At 38.2% G+C, this 25,149-nt stretch overlaps 1 protein-coding gene across 3 annotated transcripts in view; it reads left to right on the top strand.

The window, feature by feature from the left end:
• GRM5 (glutamate metabotropic receptor 5) overlaps nt 1–25,149 on the top strand; it is a 443,750-nt gene that overhangs the window by 320,069 nt on the left and 98,532 nt on the right. The window lies entirely within an intron of this gene.

Below are 25,149 nucleotides of genomic sequence, written 5' to 3'. Positions count from 1 at the left end.
AAAAAATATAATTTTGGTGTGCCACAGAATTTTAGTAATTAGTTTATATATGCTATGAGATGAAGAAGGTTGAAAATCATTGCTCTAGTGAGATTGAAACTTCGTGGCCCATGCACAGAAGTCAGTATTTTGTGGAAAAGCCACACTTAAGGGGCCAAAGAGCCACATGTGGCTTGCGAGCCGCAGTTTGCCGACCACTGTTCTAGAATATTCAGCTAAGTCTTAATATCTATTTGCATTTGAAGCCTGGAAAAGAACCATCCTGAAAGATTAGAGAGAACAGTGTTGCTGGACCCCGTAAGGGACAAGGAACAGTGTCTGTCCCCAGCAGTCAGACCAGCAAAACTTACAGTTCAAACACTTAAAACAACACTTAGGGGAATTTTGTAGCATTAATTGGCTATAGTAGAAAGGAAAAAAAATATTTCAAATCAATGTTGAAAGACCCACCTTCAGGAGTTTGGAAAATAGGAGAAAATTAAACCCTGAAGTAAGTAAATGGAAAAAAATAATAGATCAGAATGAAAATCAATGATATATACAACAGGAACACAATAGAGAAAATCAATGAAACTAAACCCTGGTTCTTTTAAAAAATCAAGAAAATTGAAAAACAGATTGATCAGTTGGGTTCTGTGGATAGAGCATTGGCCTGCAGACTGAAGGGTCACAGGTTCCATTCTGGTCAAGGGCACTTGCCTCAGTTGCAGGCTCGATCCCCTGCCCCACTTGGACGTGTACAGAAGGCAACCAATCAAAGTGTCTTTCTAACAACAATGTTTCTCTCTGTGTCTCTCACCCTCCCTTTCACTCTCTCTAAAAATCAATGAGGAAATATCCTTTGGTCATGATTAACAAAAACAAACAAACAAACACAGATTGATCTGGAAAAGAGAGAAAATACAAATTACCAATATCAGGAATGAGTCTAAATCAGTTCCCATCAGTACAGTATCTACAGATGTGAAAAAGAAAATCAAGTTTTTAAGAACAACTTTATCAAATAAATTAGTCAACTTAAATGAAATGGAGAAATTCCTTGAAATATGCAAACTACCAAAGTTTACTGATGAGTGGACAACCTGAATAGTCCTATATCTGTTAAAGAAATTAATTTTGTAAACACTTTCCCACAAAGAAAACTCCAAAGCAGAGGGTTTCACTTTTCACTGGTGAATTGCTCCCAAAAATAAAGGAAGAACTGATAAACACTCCATATAAACTACTAGAAAACCAGAGGCAAGGATACTTCCCAATTCAATCAATGAGGCCAGCATTATCTTGATACTAAAACCAGACCAAGATATCATGAGAAAAGAAAACTGCAGACCAATATACCTCATAGACATTGGTGTAACATTCTAAACACAATTTTGGCAAATCATATCCAACAATATTTAAAAAGTAATAATATCATGATTAAGTAGTATTTATCCCAATGTCACATTGATTTAATAATTCAATAATTGATCAGTGTAATTTATGGTATTAAAAACTCATGATGTCATTAAATATGTCAAAACCTAATATTAATTTATCATAAAAATTCTCAGCAAATTAGGAATAGACTAAATATCCTCAACCTAATAAGATGTCCCTCTATGATCAGGGAAGAAAATTTCCTCTTACTACCAGAGGTTTTAGTCAGTAAAATATACTACATCAACTAAAGAAGTAAAAGGCACTGAGATTTGACATGATAAAATTGTCTTTATTAACAAATTGCATGATTGCCTATTTAGAAAATCTAATGTTACCTATAAAAAGTTCTAGTGAGTTTATTAAATTTGTCATATACCAGATTAATATTTAAAAATGTATTTCTAGCCCTGGCTGGTGTGGATAAGTGGTTAGAGCATTAGCCTGTGATTAGAGGGTCATGATTCGATTCTGGTCAAGGGCAGGTACCTAGGTTGCAGGTTCCCTGCCCCGGTTGGGGCACTTTGGGGAAGCAACCAATTGATGTGGCTGTGTCACATGTTTCTCTCTTTTTCTCCTCTTTTCCTCACTCCCCCTCCTTTCCACGCTCTCTAAAATCGATGGAAAGCATATCCTCCAGTGAGGATTAACCCCAAAAAAAATAAATGTATTTCTATATAATAGTAGTAAACAATTAGAAAGTGAAATAAAAATACTACCATTTAAAATATTAAAAATATGAAATAATCAGTGGTAAATCCGGCAATAGATAGCAAATCTGCAAATCTTTATGCTTAAAATAACAAAACATTGCTCATAAAGTTGAAGAAGTTTTAAATAAATGAAGAGATACAATATGTGCATGTATCAGAATACTCAATAATATAATTCTCCCAAAGTTGAATTATAGATTGGAAGAATGACTATCAAAATTTTAGCATTCTTTTAAAATAGAAATTGACAAATGGATTTTTAAAATTTTAATGGAAATGCAAATGACTTAGAATACTCAAAATAACTGAAAAAGAACAAACATGTGGATGAGCACTACTGGTATATGATTTTCAAGAATCAGTCTAAAAATAGAGTAATCAAAACAGCACAGTATCAGCATAAAGATAAATAAACAGATCAATAAAACAAGACAGGAAATTCAGGAACAGGCCCACATGTATATGGAAAACTGGTTTTCACAAAGGTGTACAAGCAATTCAGTGGAGAAAATATATGCTTTTTAACAAATGGCATTAGAAAATTTGCTATAGTTCCAATGGACTATTACTCATCAACAGAAAGCAACGAACTATTGATATACCTACCAATGTAGCCAATCTCAAAATAATTTGCTGAGTGAAAGAAATCAGTAAAAGAAAGAGTACGTACTGCATAATTCAATTTCTATAAACTTTAGAAAATGCAAACTAATCTACAGTGACAGAAAGCAGATCAGTGGTTGCCTAGGGATGGAAGGGATTAAAAAGCTCCATGAGAAAACATGTGAACGTGATGAAACAGATACATTCTTTATCTTGATTATTGTAATTGTTTCACAACAATATGCATATATAAACATTTAAGTTGCTCATTTTCAGTATGTGAAATTTATCATATTTTAATTGTATTTAATAAAGTTCTTAAGAAGTGTTTAGGTACCATATATATATTTGCCAGGCTTATTCTCAGGCTTCAGAGAATCCCAGCAAATAACCAAATAATGAAATCCATTTTCTCTTATATCTCCTGTGATTTTGATGCTCATAACCAAGTAGAAATTTATTTTATAGAAGGATTTTTTCCTCTTGCTTTTAATCCTTAAGCTCATCCCTCTGAGCTGCACAGTGCAGCATGACCTCCTAGCCTCCCAGATGGCTCAGTAGGCTGTGCTGGGGAGTGGGCAGGAGAGCTTCAGAGGGCAGACCTGTGAAGTTCAGCTCCACCACTCATTCACTCACTCTGTTACCTGGTCTTGCCTTCTTTAGTTATAGAATTTAGATAATACCTATATTTTAGAGTCAATAAAAAGATGTTCAAAAAGATGGTCTATGTAACGATTCTAAAAAAATTTCTAAAGTATTAAAACTTTGTACTTAACAATGTTATCACAATAGATTGTGCTTTGGAAAATATTTGCTTTTGTTATTATGAAAAATAGATGCAGCATGTTGTATTAGTAAATATTTTTTTCAGTTATCTCCTGGATAGGAATGGTTATCAATGGTATATTATCTATATAAATAAAAACCTAATATGCTAAGAATCTGGCCATTTGACCATTCGACCAGTCACTATGACATGCACTGACCACCAGGGTGCAGATGCTCCAACCAGTAGATTAGCTTTCTGTTGGGGTCCAGCCAATCGGGACTGGACGAGATGGGCCAGACATGCCCTGGAGCCCTCCCGCTGTCCTTTCCTGGACAGGGTGGGGTCCCAGATTGTGAGAGGCTGCAGGCTAGGCCATTCATGCATCGAGCCTCTAGTAAGAATATAACATTTAAAAAAATGTATGTTTCCTCTGCTTCTCTTGACCTCAGTCTTCTTATGAGTGTGGGTATTTATGTCTAGTATGCCTGCTTATAACAGGTGCCATTCCCTGACCCAATATATAGAGGTAATTATGATTTTAATTTTATGGCTGAGCATTGCATGCTGTATATGGATTTACCCACATCACCATGGCAACTGTGTGGGATCCTTATTGCCATAGTCCTCATGGTTGGTCTGGTGTTTTAACATTTCCGTAATTGTCAGTGTCATAACCTTTAAAAATTGTAGAGAACTGACACAAAGGCCAGATGGCTACTAAATAAAGAAGCTACTGTCCCCCACAGCTGTCATGTGGAATTGAGGTGTGAAGAGAGCCTTCTGTCAAAGTTGTGAAATAGCTTGACTGAATTATTGTTAAACTCTTACAACCTTGGCTAATGTTAGGTGGAATCTAGGGGAAGAGCATGATCCTTTACTTATCTTCAGGATATCAACATAAAAGAATAAAATATTCGAGCTTCGACCTATGAACCAGGACCTATGACCAGTTCAATTCCTGGTCAGGGCACATGCCCAGGTTGCTGGCTCAATCCTCAGTAGGGGACATGCAGGAAGCAGCCGATCAATGATTCTCTCTCATCATGGATGTTTCTATCTCTCCCTCCCTCTCGCTTCTTCTGTCTACAATCAATAAAAATATACATATTTTTAAAAACCTAGATAAGTTATTTATCTCTTCAGTAATATTCACTGAATGCCTACAATGTGTCACTCATAATTATCTTTTAATTTGGTGTCAGAGCTATAGAAGTAAATAAAACAGACAAAAATACCTGCCTTCATGGAACTTACATTGTTGCTAGGGGGAGATAGATTAAGACAAAATAGATCAATTATGTATTATATTAGATGCTGATAAATGCTAAAAAACTAAAGCAGGGAAGCAGGATTTAGAATTCTAGGGAGGATGCAATTTAAATAGGGTGGTCAGCTATGATCTTACTGAGAAAAGGACCCTGTATAAACCCCAGGAGGAGATGAGGGTATCCAGGGGGACTGGGGAAGATGATTCAGGGAATAGGAAATCACAGGTACAAAATCCAGAGAGGGGCCTGAGCTGTCATATTTGAGGAAACAGTTGGAAGGCCAGTGTGGCTGGAGCAAAGGAAGTTGGAGGAAACTACTAGGAGATGTTAGCAAAGAGGTCACAGAGGGTGAGATAGTGTAGATTCTTGTTGGCATTGCATTGGCCTTGGATTTCACGGAAGTGAAACATGAATCCATTAGAGGATTTGGGCAAAGGCAGGACTTGAACTGGCTTTTTTAAAAGAGCACTTGGCTGTCATATTAAGAGTAAATGGTAAGTGTGGGCCAAAAAAGAAGAAAGCAGGGAAATAATTAGAAGGCTATTGCAGTAAGAAAATGAGAGGTGATGGCTTGGATCCAGGCAATAGCAGTGAAAGCAGTGGGTATTTTTAATTATCTCCATGTATTGAGCGCTTCTACCTGTCAGGCATTGTGGAAGAAAAATTCAAGTACAGTTTTATCATTTATTCCCTAATTCTATTGGATAGTAGTATTGGAACTTTTTAGTGCAGTAGGACACTAGTTTTCCAGGACAAGTTGCACTGCAAGTACTTGAACTCCATTGGACTCCACAGTCCATGCACTGCTCACTCTGCCTCAAGATCTCTGAGGTTTAGAGTATTGCTGGAATGTGTGACTCAACCAGAAAGAGTCATGGAAGTCTATGGATAGGAGAAATCAGTGCAGGTCAGGGTATCCAAGGGTAATTGGAAGGGAGAGTTTGGATGCTTTGTGGATAAGTGGAGAGGAGGGGCCAGGGAGAGAGAATAGCCTGAGCCAGTGGTCGGCAAACCGTGGCTCACGAGCCACATGTGGCTCTTTGGCCCCTTGAGTGTGGCTCTTCCACAAAACACCACGTGCGGGCGCACACGTACAGTGCGATTGAAACTTCGTGGCTCATGAGCAGGAGTTGGTTTTCGGCCTGGGTGAGTCTATTTTGAAGAAGTGGCATTAGAAGAAGTGGGGGGTGACATATAGAGAGGATGAACGAAAGGAGATAGACGAAACAAGTATACAAGACGAATGTGGATGGGAGAGTTGGAAGGGGTCAACCTCAGCGAACGTACCTCAATCAGATCGAGGATATTTTTAGCAAAGGCCAGCTTAGGAGTATGCTAATTAAGTTAATAACAATTACCTACCTATATAGTTTAAGTTTAAAAAATTTGGCTCTCAAAAATTTCAGTCATTGTACTGTTGATATTTGGCTCTGTTGACTAATGAGTTTGCCAACCACTGGCCTGAGCAAATAGGACGGGAGGGCTGACGTATAGTCCATTATGGAGAGGGCTCCTATTTGTTTATGGACAATAATGACAGCATTCCAATTCACAGGTCAGGGTTCCCTGAGTCACTTGGAAGATAGGACAACTTCACAATCTATATCCATACTGCCATGTGAACAAAAAATAAACTTTTATTGTATTAGAATACTAGCAATTTGAAGGATCTGATAGAAGGAATGTTAGTTACCCTGACTTGATCTACCTTCCTACTGTTGCTGTGGGCCACAGCTACCGGCCATTTGTTGTGCTATGAAAACACTACTACAAGAATTAGAGGATCCATCTGTTACCATGGTGATTCTTAATAACCCTCTCAATCAATTTTTGGAATATGTCCAGAATATGTGAGCTGTTGCTTTCAAAATATTTTACTGATTAGCCCAAGGCTTCATGAAAATCAGAGTAGATGTTAAATATGACCTAAGTGGCACATGATTTCATTTTTAAAAAATAAACTGTTGCCATGAATTCAGGGCATTTATTAAATTTCTATTTATCTTCTTTACCTATTATCATTTTATTTGAATATCCATTAAGCAAGATCCTGAGCTAGTTTAAGAGTTGTAAAAGAGGATGCAAAGATTCTCTAATGGTTACCTCTTCCTTTGGGTATCTTATAATTTATCTAGGGAAACCTTTAATATGAGGTTACACATGTTAATTAGAATAATAAATGAAATAGGCCTAAGAGATCTAGGTATTAGAGAAGGTAGAAAATGCTGGTGTCTGGGGAGATTACTCCTTAATGATATCGTTAGCATTTCAGTTGAGTCCTGCAGTTTGGTTGGGCTGTGAGAGGGAGAGTTTGTGGCAGAGTATTCCAAGCTTAGAAGACTAGAGAAACTGAAGAATAGAATTGAGAAAATACAAGACCTATTCAAATGATAGAGAGTAAATTTGCTCAACCAGAGTAAAGGTGTCATATATAGTAACAGATACGGCTGGGATGAAAGTAGGAAAAGATTTCTTAAGGATTGTGCATGCTAGGCCATGAATTGAGGAATTTTCTTCTCCATATCAAGTAATTGTTGAAGATTTTTAAGAAAGAAAATGATATAAAAAATCACATTTAAAAAGGTTAATCTGACAGTATCCTTCAGAGTTTATTGGCTGAAGGAGAGATTAGTATTTTATTTTATGAAGCCCCTAGAATTTAGGGTGTTACAGCAGCTCTTGTTGGATAAACTTGGAAGAGTGGCATAAACTTGGTGACTCCTGAGGTGGAAGGGATGGGAGGAGTCATGGGTGACTTCAAGGTTTCAATTATAGATTATTGCGAAAACTTTGTTAATAGAAAAATAGAGAAAATGGAAAAGGGGAATAAATTGGATAGAGAAGATGAGTTTCACTTAAAATATTTCAAGTATTAAATTATGCAGGTAGAAATACAAAGAGATGATTAGAAGTGGGACTGCTACTTTAACAATATGCAGTGGTAATGAAGACTCCCCCAGCCCCCGGCCCCTGTGCAAAATTACTAACCAGTAAGTACATTACTAGAAACCTAGATGGAAGCATGAAGAACTCAAAGCGAGGCTAATGAAAAGTGTCCTTGTGTCCGTCCTTGAGACAGTAACTTCAGGAAGAGCAGGGACCCTTCGACCAAATAAAGTACCACAAAGAAATATGAGATAAACTCATATATTAGTAAATGTCACAAATCTGATTATATTGACTTATGAGTGGTGGTTTTAAATAAATAAAAAGTCATACACACCGGAGACATGATAGTATAGTGGTTAAGTGCAAGCTGTGCCATTTGACAAGCTAGATTTATACTCTGTATCTGCCATTTAATAGCTCTTTGACACTGAACATTTTACTTAAACTCCAATGTAAATTTGGGATAATCTTAAATGCTTACCTGATAGAGATCTTATGAAAAGAACATGGCCTAGTACCAATGAAGCACTTAATGCAGTCTCTTAGTCAGCTCAGGCTACCATAACCAAATACTATAGATTGGGATGTTTGAGTAACAGAAATGTATTCTCTCACTGTTCTGGAAGCTAGACTGTGCTGGAATGCCAGTATGGTTGGGTTCTGTGGAGAACCCCTTCCTAGCTTGCACACAGCTGCCTCCTTACATGGCAGAGACTAAGAGAACAATCTCATTGGTGTCTCTTCTTATAAGGACCCTAACCCATCATGAGGGCCTCACCCTCATGATATCATAGGTCCCATCCCAAATACCCCCAAAAGCCCCATCTCCCAAAGACCCCCATCCCAAATATCATCACATTTGCACTTTAGACTTTAACATAATTTTGAGGGGACACAATTCAGTCCAGAGCACATGGTCTCTGGCATTTAGTAAAATTCAATAAATTGTATCATTATTAGTATTTTGCTTCTGTACAATATTTTTCTCTAGAAATTTCACAGAGCTAAGAATCTCAACACTTCAGAACGAATAAAAGAATATGATTCTAAGAAAAAAAAATCATCCAAAAATTACATTGTCTGAAAATGTAGCTCAAATAAATCTCTCCAGGTCACAGTAGAGAAAAACATAGGAGGTTAGTGCATTGGTAAAGTATGTGTAAATTCTTCCTTCCTTGAATGTTCCTGGTTAACATGTTTCCCATATCCTGCTTGAATTGGCATTTGTTGCATCTGGGAAATTCTAGAAAAATATTAAAACAGTATTTAAGGGTGACGTATGATTCTAGAACACTGCATTTGATATACTGTAAATTTCTTCAAATGGGGACATAGTTTAAATTCTGGATAACTAGCTGTTATTGGACATCATGCAGAAGGTTCGGAAAATAAAACTGATGTTTCAACTCACCCTCAGAAGCACATGGCAAGTTTTCTTTTGTAGGAGTCACCTTGATGCCTGAAAGTGTCAGTTTCTTATCCCATTCTCTCTGTTGCCATTTTTCCTTCCTCCCATATTTCCCCATTTCTTTGGAGGAGGTGAAAAAGCAGGCATGGGCAAGGTTTCCTTTTATGCTCTAATGTAATATTTAATTAAGTCTCAATCAGTGACGAGAGAGAAGAAAATTTTCCTGGTGATTCTTTTTCTAAACTGAATTAGCTGGTTCAAATAGTCACAGGCAATTGGCGAGAGCTCTCCCTCATGAAATCAGCATGCAAGGCATCTGCTCTCCCATGCGCGAGAAAGCAGCGGGGTGAATTGAATTGGATGTCTGCATCCTTTTCATCAAAGAATTCAGCTCAGGAAATTTTTGGTCCGGGGTTCTATTTTAGTATGAAATTAAATAATTTCCCTTTGTCGTACTGAAGGTACCTGTATAACCCATGGAATACTGGATAGAACCACACCAATAATTATTATAAAAATTAACAGTTGAATTGAAATGTAAATAATTAGTAAGTAGTTGTCTAGTTGATAATAGTTTTCTTTTCCAAAAAACAGTTTGACTCATGTTAGGGGTTTTGGTTGTAAGCACTGGAAACTAATTTTATCTTGGCTCTCTTAAGTAAAATAAATCATAAATACAAATAAGTACTGTTATTTGGAAGAATAGTGAGGCCTCCCAGGACCTATTTGTAGCTGGGAGACCAAGTCTGAAAACTTGGACCACTTCTCTAGGCCATGAAACAAGAAGCTCAGCTTTCAGCAGTTTGGCCGGAATAGAACTGCGTATGAGCCCTACCACTCGCTTCCTTGTAAATAAATACGGGCCGTCCTTTTACTTTAAGTCACTTTCTCCAGATTCCTGGGAAGGTGCTTCCAATGGGTTGCATTCCCATTACCTGGCAACCAAGGCATGGAGAACGCAGGACAAGGCTACTTCATCTTCCCTAGAATCTAGGTGCAATGAGGAGCTCATCAAAACCAGGAAGGGGATTTGGATCCTATGCAGCCAAATAATGAAGATTACTACAGCTTAATTCAGTAATTGGGAATGATATAAGTGGTCTCATTACCACCATCGTTATCATAATTAACATTAATAAGCTGTTACTTGCTTGCTAGGCTCTATTCTTACCCCCACTTTCCCAGCACTAGCTCATTGTATGCTACCATCAATCTTATGAAACCACTACTGTCCTTTTTATTTTTTAAAAAAAATGAAGGAAAAAATGCTTAGTGAGGTTAAATAACTTGCTCAAGATTACACAGCTAGTAAGTGACCAAGCAGTCTCAAACCTCAGGCTGTACAACTCAAATAAGCTAAGCTAACCATGTGTACACACATGGGACTGACTTCTGTGCTGCCATTAGGCAGTTTTATAGATTATTAAATATACTAGGTGCTTAACAAATATTGGCTCAAAACTCTGCCTAGAATAGCTCCGGCATATAATTGGTGCTCAATAAAAATTTGTTTCATGAATAAAGGAATGTATATTATGTTTACTAAAAAGGCTAGTTGTCCAGTGACAGGTGTCCCAACCCCTCTGTAGTCCCCTCCCCCGGACACCCGCTACCCTGAATGTAGCTCTGAGCCTGTGCTGAGTTGGTGATCCCAGGAATCAAAGGGATCCAATTCCAGGTTATAATAAAATCAATGCACATTCACAATGGTAAGGTAAACTGAGTATTCAAGTAGTTTCTTGTCTTTTTTTGCTTCTTTTTAAACTTGATATTTTAGAAAATGTTTTTAAATGAGAGATTGTACACAAATCTCTCTGTCTTTGTGAATCATTTCATTTTTTTAACTCCGTGGCTTTCCTCTGTGATTAAAAAAAGTGAATCCATCCTGGAGACTATGCAGGGAAGGGAAGTATTTCAGACTCAGGACAGAAACATCTACAGATGGGGCCACAGTTAATATAACCAAGGGCAGGTCCCACCTTGACTTACAGCAACAATTAGATGTAAGAAGTGGGAATTTTTTTCAGAGGACATGAATGTCTCAGTTCTGAATTGCTTCACTCTAGAATGAAGATGAACTGGCTCACAGATTTCTTTAGAAAACTGGTATAACCTTCTCTAAACTCTATAGATTATAAAATAACAGTATTAATTTGTTATAATTATCAATGGTTCAAGGTTTCCTCTTGCTCTTTCATTCACTTGCTCTCTCTTGATCCTCAGATATGATTATAGCTGTTATTTTACAGCTAAGCAAACTAAGGCTTCAATGAGATTCACTGGGTTTCCCAGCCAAGGACATGTAAATGCCAAATACAGAGCAAAAATTTGAATCTAAGACTCTAAATTATCTTTTTTTTAAATTATATTGTGCTGCCTTCTTTGAATGCAAAACAAATACATGGAACAGTAGGTAGAACCAAACAAGTAGATTTTTAATAAAAAATAATAGTTGAATTGGAACTCAAATAATTAGTAAGTTGTCCAGCTGATAACATTGAGCCACCATTGAACCCAATATGGAACTTTGCAGGAAAAATCCATCCCTCACTGAGTAGTCTCAAGGAGATTTAGTTTAGTTTCCATGCTATTGGATGTTGACTTTAACACAGGTATTAAATACCAGTGCACGAGAAAAGACCTTGGTTGTGTTGTCTGGTGCTTAGGTGATTGAAGTTAAGTTGGGACTGAGCCTACGAGGTAAGAAAGTTAATGTTTCATAGAATGGTTTCTTCTGTTATTCCCCCCAAGAATCTCTGTGTTAATACAGTGCCAGAGTGTTTGAGAAGTGTTCCGCCCAGATACTAGCGATGCTTTACAATTTGATGTGTTTTTGATCTATTTGTCCTTAGAAAAGTTGCCTAATACCTCAGTTTCCTTGTATAAAAAATGAAGTTGTCCTACCATTGTGGCTCAGTGGTTGAGCATAGACCTATGAACCAGGAAATCACAGTTCTATTCCCAGTCAGGACACATGCCCAGGATGCTGCTCGATCCCCAGTAGAGGGCGTATAGGAGGCAGCCAATCAATGATTCTCTTTCATCATTGATGTTTCTCTCTCTCACTCTCCCTTCCTCTATAAAATCAATAAAAATATAAATATATTTTAAAATGAGGTTAATGGTAGGGCTTTAATAATGACTAAATTAGGATAATAATAATTTCTCAGTAAATAGTACCCAGTACTATTAATTAAAATGTTATATATATATATATATATATATATATATATATATATATATATATATAATTTTCCCCTCAAGTGCTACTTTCAGAATTAATAGAGATGCTTATTCTCAATTTCAAGTGACAGAAAATGACATTTGCAAAAGTGACCTTATGTTTATAAAAAGTTAGGGTAGATACAGGCATAGAAAGGTCAGTCTATAGAGCCACTTAAATTGAGTTTAAAATTCTACTTTACCACATTTTAACTTTATGTCATTGGCATTTTATTTTAACTCTCTGAGCCCAAATTTTCTCATCTCAACAACGGCAGAATATAATGCTTAGTTTATATGTTTGCCCTGAGGATTAAATGAGGCAATGAAAGTAAAGCAACCAGCATCTAGCATCTGTGGGGTTCTTCTTCTCCCATCTCTTATCCTTTAATGACTACTTTTAAAATATTTCAGAATAAAATAGTTTATAGAAAATAACCATTGTCATGGCTGCAAGTGGTATTATTGTGATTTTAAAGTAATATCTATAATAAAGAAGCCAGTACTAATGGGGCAGTAACTAGCATCCTCAGAAGTGGACTTTTTTAATAAAAATGATCCAGTGGATAACATTTTGCACAACTATCTCTACCCTAATCAAATCTCTTGTATTACACGTGATAATTAATCTTCCATGTGTACAATTTGTGAACTCTGCATTTTGTGCTTTAATTCTTCACAGAAAATTTATAGGCCACAATGTAATTCATTTTTTCAATTTTCTACTTCATTTCAATTATGGTGCTTATTATACAAGATGGGTTTTTCATTTATCATGCTTGTAATTTTTAATTAGAAGTTAAGTTTTTAGCATCCCTTATTTTCAGAAGCAAAAACTCTGGGACATTACGTGAGTAAAAAAGCAGAGTAGTTCTCAAATGTTCACAGGTGGGGACAAAACTTTATAAACATATTAGACTCATCTAGTGACCTCTTGTATATAAATTGTACTAGGTGTACAACCACAGCAGCACAAGTCTCTAGTTACTTAGTACCTGTTTCAGGGTCTTGACTTCTGTATGTATTATCTCTAAATCTCACAACTCTCCAACAGGTATTAATTTCCTTGTTTTGCAAATAAGGAAGCCCTGAAAAGAAGAATTACTCAATCCTACCTGGGAAACTATAGTGCAACTTCACAGTAATGTGACCATTAAACTGTGAGGAAACTCACCAGATTAAGATGGGAAAGCCACATCTTCAGGAAACACTATGAAACACAGTTAAAATGAAAAAGAATAATGACGATAAAGATGGACAGACAGACAGAGCCACGCAGGAAAGTTCTGGTCTAAGAATCTGGTCTGAGTTTAAAAATGAGAATGAAATGCTATGGCTTTTTGCCATTTACTCTTTTGAATAATAGCATAACCACCAGCCTTCATATCCCTGTGGAATTCTTCCTTCATTTACACACCATATGGAAGTTCCTCAAAATACTGTAATGTGAATGAATGAGATATGCTAGCTGAAATAACATCCATCAGAGGGCTGCCAACCGGCAGTTAATGGTGAATCATTTAAATTTAAAATTTGGCGATCTGCACATAGAAGTGTAGGATCCCTGTTGAGTTTCTGTAGCTCCCTGAAGATGTCTTCTTTCCGCAGCTACTGCGATCATTTGCATTTTAATATCAGCATTTAGAGGTCAACTGCCTGTATTTCAGGCACAGTTATAAATTGGAGTCACTGCAGAAAATCTAAACTGGTGTATCTGTAGGGGACCGGGTACAACTCTGGGTTCCCAGTGTTTCCATGTTTCCTGATGCACAATACGCACAGTGTTAGGAAAGGGGATGGATGATTTATGTAATGTCATTAGTTACTTCAACCCTCGCATACACTAATCTTTCTTTTATGACATCACTGGTTTCTGACTAAGCCCTAGACCAGGGGTGGGCAACCTTTTTGTGAGTGCGTGCCAAAACCAGCAAAATCTCTGACTCAAAATTCTTCTGCGTGCCAACCCTAATTTTTGAGAACATGTTACGCCTATTTGATATCTCTTAAGGTGTACGTATGTGAAGAACCTTGAAGAAATAATAATATTCATTCGAGTGACAGAAACACAGTATATGATGATGAAAAATACATTTATTTTTTAATGTATACATGTACACTGATAGTCCGACAGAAAACTTTATGACTCCGTTTGATATTATCAGTGGGACTTTTGCTGCTGCATCACTGATGACAGAGATTTTACATCAGGTTTATATTTCGTGACCTTCAGAGATATGCACGAGCTACTACTGTCATCCGTCAGGCTACTCCTATTTCGAGACTTAACAAAATTCACCACTGAGAACAAAGATTCACAAGCATTTGTGGATGAAACCAAAACATTGGTCAGATCTAGGAAGGCAGGGAGAGTTAAGGCAGAGGCATAGAAATTGCTCTTCCCCTCTCTCATCAATCCATGTTTATGGTCTTTAAGATAACTTGTTATGTAAAATTATTTATCTAAGATGCACCTACACTGAATTTATCTGAAAAATAAAAAAGTCGATATTAAGAAAAAAATTGTAAATGGAAGATTATAAGAGAGGGTTTCGCGTGCCAGCAAACGTTACTGGCGTGCCATGTTTGGCACGCATGCCAGGGGTTGCCCACCCCTGCCCTAAACCATATAAATAACTAGTCCTTTTTTATTATTAATCTTAACATATGCTCCCAAGAAGATACTTGCATCTTCATTATATTATTAGTTTCTCTCTTTGGCCCACTACATTACCCATCATTCATTATGACCTGCCAATATATTCATGACAATGTCAACCACTATTCTGGCTGCTGAAAATACAATAATAAGCAAGATCAATGTGGGCTTGGTCTTCATAGAGCTGACTGTCTATTCTGAGCTAACCTCTGAATCTCCTGGTATATTTAGAGGCTTTTGTTTAATAAATGTTAAATGAAAGAATTAATTGCACACTCTATACCACAGTGTTGGAACTGTGGGAGATACAATATAAACAAGACAGTTTTAGCCTTCAGGATGCTCGTACTCTGTGGTGGGCACAGACAAGCACATAGATGATGCTAATGCATGGCAGAAAGCATTATGTGTTGTAATGGAGGTATAAACACATTTCTGTGGGAGCAGGTAATGGCCAAAGATTAATTCTGGCTTGGGGGATGCTCTGCCCTGCTGTCACAGCAGGAAACAAATTATGGTGTCATCCACTGAGCATAACTGGAATCCATTTGCCAGAGGCATGAGGAATGAGTAGATCCGGAAAATAAATGAGAGTTGGGAGAATTTGTTTCACAGCAATTCTTTTTCATTACAGCGTTACAGTATGTTATCCAATGGCATCTTCCAGATTGATAATCTCCTTCCTAGAAAATATTTGAATCCCTTTCCGTAGAGCCTGCTTTTCTTTACTATTCTTCCCCAACTGGTAGGTGGAGAGGAAATAATGAGGGCCATCTGAATGCATTTTCGTAGTTAGCACAAAGACTAACACAAAGAACTAACAAGATTTTTGAAAAAGAAAACCATTGCCAATTTCATTACTCTATAGTCATGAGTTAGCTTGCTGAAAACAATATTCAATCATGGGGGGTTTTTTGCCTCTCATATGAAAATAGCACTAACCCAAGAGTTTGGACACAAGGGTAGCGGGCCAGCTACCATCAAAGGTATGACTTTAAGGAAATCCTTTTCCTTCTATTGGTCTTATTTCCATCATCTATAAAATGAGTTTATTGGACCAGATTAGGCAGTCCCAATCTCAGATGCCTAGAGGAGCCAAAGAGATAAGAAATAGAAGCAGGTCAGCATTTGCCAGGTGAGAATGTGAAGCCAGTATTGTGACATCTGAGTTTGTCAAGAGTCTACAAAGCTGGATTCATATGTGAAATTTCCACAAAATAGCATTTAGGCCGAAGAGGAATAAAGGAGTTCAGCCCAAGGGCTTCCTTTTTGCAGCTTCTAACCTAGATGCTTCCCCGTCTCTCGCATCTCAGACATCCTTTGATTCCACATTGTTAAGCCGGTCTGATTTCCCTTTGTCTAACGGCTATTAAGCTTCAAAGTTCTGGTTCCCCAGATGAATGAAAGAGCATGTTTTGAACACTATAAAATTAAATTGTCATCACAGATTGGAGGATTCAGTTTCTGCCCATCCTTGTGGGGCCTTCTGATTTGATGAAACAATAGCAAAATTAGGATTGAATGCTCAGTGTTCTAAATTAGAAATCCAGTTTTGAAGAAACAAAGAGAAAACAGCCACCCTCCCTCTCCCATTTCCTCAGTGCAGGCTGCTGTGTGGCAGATCCGGCCCGAGAGCAGTTGGCAAGTTTGAGTTGGCACACATCCTCCTGCCTACACTGGGCCGGCCCAGAGCAGACCCTACAAACTAATCCCTAAACAGGAAATACTGCTGGATGAAGTCCAGTTCTTCCAGGCATTTACATGCCAAGTCAGTAACACGTCCTCTCTTTTCTCCTTATTGAATAAGAAAAGAAATCTGGAGAAAATGAGCCCTTTTATGACAGACACTTGGGACTTTAAAATCTGCCCTAAGAAGGTGAAACTCTTTATACCCTCACAAGGGTATACTCTCTGGCCCACTACATTGCCCATCATTCATTATGACCTGCCAATGTATTCATGACAATGTTAACCACTATTCTGGGCGCTGAAAATACAATAATAAGCAAGATCAATGTGGGCTTGGTCTTCATAGTTTGTATACCCTCACAAACTTCTATCACTGAGCCTCTGCCTGCCTTACACGCTAAGGTTTTTGAGGAAAGAGATACTGTATTACTCACGTTTATATCACCAGCATCCAGCATAGTGTCTGACATACAATAAGGACTCAGTAAACATCTGTTTAATCAATAACTTAATCTCTGAATGTGCCAGCAAATAAATTAACTAGTGAGCCAGAATTTCTCTCTAGGGTCTGGCTAGCAAGAACAAAGGAAGTGAATATAACTGAGTTTATTAAGACATCTATAGAAAGATTGTGTCAACCAAAGGAGAGCAGGATGCTTGGGAATGGAGACAGAAGATCAGTAAGAGGTGGTGGGATCCTTACAGCACTCCCAGAGGCCGTAGACAGTCTCCTTCCTTCTGATTCTGGACATTTCAGACATAATGTTATCTTATGTCAAATATTTATTTTAAAAATACAGGAAATTGCCCTAACTGGTTTGGCTGAGTGGATAGAGCGTCGGCCTGCAGACTGATGGGTCCCAGGTTTGATTCCCATCAAGGGCGTGTACCTTGGTTGCGGGCACATCCCCAGTTGGGGGGTGTGTAGGAGGCAGCTGATCGATGTTTCTCTCTCATTGATGTTTCTAACTCTCTCTCCCTCTCCCTTCCTCTCTGTAAAAAATCAATAAAATATATTTTTTAAAAAAAATACAGGAAATTGATCTGGTTATCTTCAGGTTATAAGCTTGCACCCACCGTCTGTGGCCTGAGAGCCCATTATCAGGGCAGTTGTCCAGGCCTTGGCACTGCTATCGGTATTTACTGTGCATGTGCCTCCTTGAGGGGCCAGTCTTGGGCTGAGGCAGTGTTGAATCCCATAGTTCACTTCTCAAAACTTTGGTATGCTGACGGGGGTCAAACCCATGCCTGCACAACTCAGAGGGGAGTCTAGGATCATTTTCAATTTTGTGGGTTCACTTTCTTGATCTCCTTCCTGCTCTATAGTCTCCCTGACACTCCAGGTCCCAGCTTCTCTTATTCCCCTCCTTGTCTCCTGTGTAGAAATTTGAGGCTTTAGTTCCTACCTGTGTCTCATACTTTCTGTTCCTTCAGCTAGATTATCATGGGAGCCAAGTGGGGAGAGCCACATTTGCCTTTGCCACTCCCCCTCTGCAGAGTTGCCGGGGACTTGCATAGGAAAACAAACAAATAAACACAAAAAAAATGGCTTTTCTCCCACTCTCTCTGCCTTGTAGGGTGCCCTTTCCACTCTTAAGACCAGTAATAGAGAGCTCCTCTTGGTGCTCTTGGTGCCTGCACCGGGGCCTGGTACACAGCCCATGTTTGGGGCTGCCTTTGAGTCCAGGCCAGGAGGTACTGGAGGAAAGAGATCCAAGAATGTTATGCATGGTTCAGTGGCATTATGAATCCTGGTTTTCTTCCCTCGTTCTCCTGTTACCTTTACTTTTCAGGACAGAAAGTCATTCCACCCAGGGTTCTTGGCTGCATTCAGTGGGAAAAACAGGACTCAGAGTGCTTTCTCCATATGGACTGGGCCTGGATTTTTGCCATGTAGTTTTATTAGATGGTAAAATCACACTGATTACTTAATAGTATTGTCCGGTCTACCTGGCAGATCCTGTTGTAAGCCGGCATTGTTTAATTTTATTTAGTGTCTTTCTACAAAGGAAAAATTGCTTCAGTAAACTGATTTGACAATCTGAGTACCTTTGAGACACCAGTCCTCTTTCATGTATTTTATATATGTTACTCGTGCCAATGATGTGTCAGGTGTAGGGCTAGGCACAAGGGCTACCTCTGTAACTGACACAGAATCTTTGTCCCTAGGGAGTATGATAGATCGGAGTAGAGAAGTAAATTGAGGGCAGAATAAGAAAGGTCTTAAAGGTCAGGAAAAGGTATTTACAGTATAATTTGGATATCAGCTGAATGGTTTTGCTTGGGGGCTAACAAAATCAGTTTTGCACTTTAGAAAGACAACTCTCTATATATCTACATTGGAAATATAGAGGCTCAGGCAGGGCAAGATCGGAGATAGTAAGATCTGTTAGGGGGCTGTTGAAGTAACCTAAGAAAGAAATTATGACAATCTGGAATTAGTCAAAATAAATCATGCTATATCCATACAAGGGAACACTATACAGCCAGTAAAAGAGTCCAGCATCTGTATGTTAAAGAAATGATCAGAAAGAAAGGTGTCTACTCTCTGAGATGGGTCCAATATATTATGATATTTCTCCAAGAAAAACACTCCAAAGCCTTACATTATACGACCCCTCAAAGAACACAGTTGGCACATTTGCCCTAGCTAAAGCCCCTGCTTGGCAATATACTTCTTCCAGATCTTTATAATTTGTTTGTGAAGAAATAAACCAGATCATTAATAACAGAACATGGGTCAGGAACCACATAACATAAATCAATTTATTTCATCAAATGCTTTATAAGTATAAACTTATTTCATACTTGTATAAAACTATTTTAGTTAAAATGAAGTATTTCCAAATAAAAAATAGTTAGACACTATTATTAAACCCATTTTCTTCAGGCACAGACTGGTTAATGTCTTTGGCCAAAGTCACACAGACCAGCTGTGATTCTAACCTGCTGCCTGGTTCTAGAACCTGTTCTCCTGCCTTTATGTTCAGCTGCTCTGAGGAGCTGACATGCACTCTCTAACATAAAGTAAGACAACATCTTTTTAAAATATATATATATTTTTATTGATTTCAGAGAGGAAGGAAGAGAGAGAAAAAGAGATAGAAAGAAACATCAATGATGAGAATCATTGATCGACTGCCTCCTGCATGCTCCCCAGGGATCAAGCCTGCAACCCAGGCATGGCCCTTGACCGGAATCAAACCCAGGACCTTTCAGTTCACAGGCTGAGGTTCTATCCACTGAGCAAAACTGGCTAGGGCTAAGAGAACATTGCGAAGATTCACCCCCTTTAGAATTATGTGGAGTTAGGAAGGGGGTGGAGTTAGACAGAGATCTAAACCTGAGGAAATAAGAGGCAGAAAAACTCTCTAATTAATCAGCTGACTCCCCACATCTACAAATATCTGTTGTATTGATTGCTTTTAATGTGTGTAGCACTCCCCCCCTATACAAAAAGCTAAACTTGCCAGTTATTTACAGTCAGTCGTCTTGATTCCCTTTGTTTTTTCATCTATAGTGGAAAGCGCTCCAAGTTCACTGAGTTTGATGAAATTAAAGCATTTTGTAAAGAATTTATTTTGTTAGTACACATTTCAACATAGCTGTCAGCCCCCTGAAGGTGAGAGCTCAGCCATGAATTGCTTCTTCTAATTGAAGGAAAGAGTCTGGAAAGTAGGTGAAATGGTGTAGGCAGAATTCAAACTTGAATGTCTCTAAATTGAACCCCTGCTGCAGCCTGAATGCTAAAACAGTTTAAAATATCTTCCTTTAAAAATACATGTATCGAAATGAATTGAGAAATTACAAAGGCTAAAGTTCCATTAGTTTCTTCTAGCAAGTTTTTTTTTTAATTTGCAATCATATGAAATCTTTTTTTTTTTTAAATATATTTTATTGATTTTTTACAGAGAGGAAGGGAGAGGGATAGAGAGTCAGAAACATCGATGAGAGAGACATCGATCAGCTGCCTCCTGCACATCTCCCACCAGGAATGTGCCCGCAACCAAGGTACATGCCCTTGACCGGAATCGAACCTGGGACTGCCTTCAGTCCGCAGGCCGACGCTCTATGCACTGAGCCAAACCGGTTTTGGCGCAATCATATGAAATCTTTAGGTGACAAGAGAAAAGAGTCACCAGGAACTTCTACAAGACCCTAATGTTCCCCAAATAGGCCAGTTGGTACCGGATACTCAATAGTAACAAACCATTCAACAGACTGTGCACAAACACATGTGTTCCTTGGTTTTCAAGCTCTTGCTGGTGGTCAGCTCTTTCTATATATTCCTGGGCCCACCAGTGGGCACTATTCAAGGGGACAGACACAAAGCATTTTCCAGGAAAGATCCAATATTATTGCTAGTTTATTCTCCCTAATTTTAGCATTTAATTAAAAATATTTTAATAGGGCAATACACTATATCAGCGGTTCTCAACCTGTGGGTGGTGACCCCTTTGGGGGTCGAATGACCCTTTCACAGGGGTCACCTAAGACCATCGGAAAACACATATATAATTACATGTTGTTTTTGTGATTAATCACTATGCTTTAATTATGTTCAATTTGTAACAATGAAAATGCAGATATTTACATTACGATTCATAACAGTAGCAAAATTACAGTTATGAAGTAGCAACGAAAATAATTTTGTGGTTGGGGGTCACCACAACATGAGGAACTCTATTAAAGGGTCCCAGCATTAGGAAGGTTGAGAACCACTGCATTATATTGTTCAGGGAGTACATATTTCCAGTGAAAAGCAATGTTATATAGCAAAAAAGATACTAATTTTAGCTCTAGAATTTCTTGTCTACTTACGATTTTGACTATCTGTGTGACCTCGAAAAATCTAATTAACCTGTCTCCACATCAGTTTCTTTATCTCTACAATTTGGACACAGTATTGATGCACATCACTGGTACACACAAAAAATTATTTTGACAACTGCCAAACAAATGCAAATTTTCATTCTTGCACCCATTCAACAAAGAATGCAGGAACCATGCCCTGAGCACTGTGATTTTATTTGCAAGTGAATAAGGTTCAAGTTTTGCCTTAGTGCCAGTTGCTGTCTCCTATAGACAAGGCATAAAAAATCAGAAGGAGAACCTGAAAGATGAGCACCTGAGAGCATCACATCAGAGGAGACCTTTGGCTTGCTTTTATTCTCCAAAGTCTTAACCATAAAACATAGTGACTAAAAGTTATTATGATTTACTAGTACATTTTGATATAGTTACTATTTATAAAGGACCTACCTTGTGCCAGGCCTTGTGTGAGGTACTTATGACTTTCCTATTTAATTCTCATATCACCCTTGCAAGGTGAAGGTCTTCATTTAACAAATGATTAAATTTAATCTTAGAAGAGTTAAGTAACTTTTCCAAGTCAAAGAGCTAGGAAGACATAAAATAGGAATGTAAACCTAGATCTCTCAATTCTGCTAATAAGACAAAAAAAATAAAAGAATGAGAATCAACTACCACATGTTTAATAGACATAAAAACACTCATTGCTGAATTCTGATAGTGAGTTTGGAGATGACCTCAAAGATGGCCTATTTTTAGTCAGTTTTCTGGAAGTAGTATCAATCAGGTGAGTAACTCTGCCTCTATTTAAAGATTTAAACAGAGGAAGGTAGGCAATTGACTAACTTGGGGACTGGATAGTTCAAATTATCTGTCCCGTAAGTGTGCCTACATTGCTATAGTAAGGTATTCAGGGTGCCTGTGAGAGGAGTAGAGAAAGTAATAGAGAGTTTGGAAGGGCAAGTTTAATTTTAGGATCTGCAATCATGGTGGTCTTCATGAAGGAAGTTCTCTTGGAGCCTTTGAAAGTAGGTAGTATTAGTGTTAGTACATTCAAGGAGGAAAATAAAATAGTAGTAATGATCTAGTTAGAAGGGACAGTTCTTTAATTATTTCAACAAATATTTGTTGAGGACCCACTATGTGTCAGGCACTGTTCTAGGCACTGAGTAGTGAAAAGAACAGAAAAAAATCCCATATCTCATGAGTTTTCATTTCAGTGGGTAGATGAGACAGACCATAAATAAGACAGATATATAAAATACATAGCATTTTAGGTGGTGGTAAGGAGAAAAATAATATCGGGGGAGGAGACAGGGAAAGTGTGGAAAGAGAGGGGTGGAAATGCATTTTAGGCAGGATATCCAGAGGTGCTCTCACAGAGAGGATGATATTTGAGTCAAGACCTGAATTGGGGAAGGGATGCTCTGCAGATCTCTGAGGCAGCACATTCCAGGTAGAAGGAACAGTAAGTACAAGGTCCTTGAGGCAGAACCACACCTGGGCATATTTGAGGATCAGGGAGGAGATTAGAGTGCCTAGAGAGGAATAACTTAAGTGCAGAGGACCAGGAACGAGTCAGAAGGGTAAGGGTGGAGCACCACGAGCTAAACTTCTGTATGACTTCTTGGGTCACTGTAAGGACTTGACTTTTTCTTTCAGTAATAAGGGAGCCACTGGTTAAGTTTGATGAAAGGAGTGTCATGATCTGACATATTTTAACAGAATTTTTCTGGCTATTTTGTTGAAAATTGGCTTGAGTAGAAGGAGGATGGGCAAAGGTAGAAAACAGACCAGTTAAAAGACTATTGCTGTAATCCAGGCAGGAAATGATACATCGTGAACCTGGCAGAGGTAGGTAGATCTATATGAAATGGTTTAATTCTGGATGTCTTTAGAAAATAGATCAAATAAGATTTGAGAAGTTAGGAAGGAAAGAGAGGAATTAAAAGTGCCCCCAATATATTTGACTTAGCACCTAGAGGAATTTCCAGCAGCAGATTGGGAAATGAGGAAGTATGAATATACTCAGTGTAGAGAAGGAAATTGTAAGATTTGGCTGGCAGCCTGGGGCCAGCTTCAAGTCTTGAAAAGGAAGCAGGCTTCCTCTTCTTATACTTGTCAGGATTAATTATGCTAGTTTTCCTAGTGATCCTCTGTATTAGTACTCAGGGAAATTTAAGAGTGTCAGCATTTTTTTTTTTTTTTTTTTTTTTTTTTTATTTTATTGATTTTTTACAGAGAGGAAGGGAGAGAGATAGAGAGTTAGAAACATCGATGAGAGAGAAACATCGATCAGCTGCCTCCTGCACATCTCCCACTGGGGATGTGCCCGCAACCCAGGTACATGCCCTTGACCGGAATCGAACCCGGGACCCTTGAGTCCGCAGGCCGACGCTCCATCCACTGAGCCAAACCGGTTTCGGCAGAGTGTCAGCATTTTTTGCCAGCAATCAAGAACAGGATAATATGTCTCTATAGTTTGAAAACTCATCAAGAGCCATGCTATCTTGAAAGAGTTCCTTTTTATCCCACTTAAAGAAAACTTTTCACCAAATGACAAACCTTTGATGTTTCTTTCATCTTCTTACCATGTTCTTCCTATATGTCTCATTCCTCTGCATTCTTCAGTCACTGGGCCTGGTAGTAAATTCTACCTCCTATGACCTATACACTCCTGCCCATAACCATGTCCTCTGCCCTAGACTAGGTCATTTTCAACTATCACTGGGATTGTTGCATTGCCTCCTGACTCCATTCCTACAGCCCTTTAAATCTTTTCCACACTGTAGCCAGATTGGTCTTTCTAAAATAGAAATCCGATCAGTTTCCTTCCTACTTTAAATACTATAAAGTATCTCCATGTTCTTATAATAAAGTACAGCAAACTTAAAGTGACTTAATCAGTCCTGCCTTCCTCTACTACTTCAGTTCTCCCCATTCTCCTACCTCCCATTCCATGTTCTGGCCATTTCAATCTTTGTAAAGTTTCCCAAACACAGTGTGTTCTATCTCATCTGTGTACCTTCAGACATGTTTGGAACCCTCTTCCCTTCTACTCTTCATCCAGCTGATACTCAGCCATAATGCTAAGCTTCAGTGAGCTTCTGGGTCTGGTGCCCTTCCTGAATCAGTCCTACCTCAGCATTTGTCAAACCAGATGCTCATCTGCCCTCTAGACTCTAAGTAAACAAGAGCAAGAATCATGTCTTCTCTTGTTCAACATTATGTCCCCCAATCTCAGCAAGTTTTGAGCAGTCACTCCATAACTGTTGAATTCAATAACCCATATTGAACGTTAATTCTTTAATGACACTTTCCAAGAGCCCTTCATTGGAAGGGATCACCCCCTCTTTGGGCCTCTATGGATTTTAACTCCACTTACTTATATAACAGATTTACCACCTTATGCCTTTCACTTTAGTTATGTAATTTAGCTCTATTATCCAGCAAGTTTCTTCTTAAGTGCAGGATACATGTTCAATTCATCTTTGTCGTTTCTCTAGCTCATCTACCACATAGCTTTATATATGTACAGACTCCATTAAAAGTTTATTGAATTAATGAATGAATAAATGGAACTTAAATGTTATATTTAATAATTTCCAAATAGTCTAATTTATGGAGAGCATGTGCTTTGAGGTTGGAATGGCAGGTGATAAATCTAAATAGGTAAGTTGAGGCAAGAGAGTGGAGGA

This window comes from Myotis yumanensis, unplaced genomic scaffold (assembly GCF_028538775.1).
Source record: "Myotis yumanensis isolate MYYU_CA2020_CCGP unplaced genomic scaffold, mMyoYum1.0.hap1 SCAF_10, whole genome shotgun sequence".
NCBI lineage: Eukaryota > Metazoa > Chordata > Mammalia > Chiroptera > Vespertilionidae > Myotis > Myotis yumanensis.
This window is presented reverse-complemented; position numbering and strand designations above follow the sequence as displayed.